We start from the raw sequence: 1,104 nt of genomic DNA, 5'->3' as shown, positions 1-1,104 counted from the left end.
ACAAATTCCAATGGGTTGAAATTCCCTTCAAATACTCCAATTCCAATGGGTTGAGATTCCCCTAAAATATTGACGGGTTGAAAATCCCCTAAAATAATACAAACCCCATTCCAAATATTTCCAACGGGTTGAAAATCCCCAGAAATAATACAAGTCCAATTGTTCAATCGGGTTGAAAATCCCCTGAAATAATACAAATTTCAATTGGGTTGAAATTCCCTTCAAATATTCCAAGTCCAATGGGTTGAAACTCCCCTAAAATATTGACAGGTTGAAATTCCCTTTAAATAATACAAAATCAATCCCTTTCAATCGGGTTGAAATTCCCTTCAAATATTCCAAGTCCACTGGGTCCGAATTCCCTTGAAAATTCAATTTCCTAATACAAGTCCAATTTCCAAATCCTAGAGCGGGTTGAAATCCCCTTCAAATAAGTCCAATTTCCAATAGGTTGGAATATTCCTTTTCGATTTCCCAAATTCAAGAGTCAACTTTAACAAAAGAATGAAGGCTCCTCTCAAACATTTCCAACGGGTTGCAAATCCCAAATACAAGTACAAAATCCAAAATCCCGAATCTTCGGAGTTGCACTTAGAGTCAAGTCTAGGTCTCATTCATTGCATGCATATCATATCATGTGTCGGGAAGTCCAAGTTCTAAAATTGTCTGGTGTGTCCTAACTAGGAGTCCAAAGATCCTGTGGGTTCGTCGAAGAGGAGAAAGGTTGAAAAGAACTCCAGCAGCCCTAGCTTCCCTCATAGCCGGCATCGAACGAGCAGCCAGTTCACCTTCTACAAATCAAGCTTCAAGTCCCTTTCAAGAATCAATTCAAATGGCAAAATGTTCAAGATTACTGTGGGGGAAGGATCTATGATTAGCGAGTCCGAGTCTGAGGATGAGTCTGGATCTGAGTCTAGCAACGAGTCTAAGAGTCTAGGGCTAGATTCTTGCATCAATCAAGAGCCTCTAAAGGCCGAGCTTCAAGTCAAAACAGTCGATGTAATGATTGCTGATTTCAACAACACTTCAATTTCTACTTACTCTTCGAGTCCTAATTCAAAACACAATCCTAATCCAAACAACTTTGCTTTACAAGAAACTGAC

Source organism: Spinacia oleracea, chromosome 1 (assembly GCF_020520425.1).
Source record: "Spinacia oleracea cultivar Varoflay chromosome 1, BTI_SOV_V1, whole genome shotgun sequence".
Taxonomy (NCBI): domain Eukaryota; kingdom Viridiplantae; phylum Streptophyta; class Magnoliopsida; order Caryophyllales; family Amaranthaceae; genus Spinacia; species Spinacia oleracea.
This window is presented reverse-complemented; position numbering follows the sequence as displayed.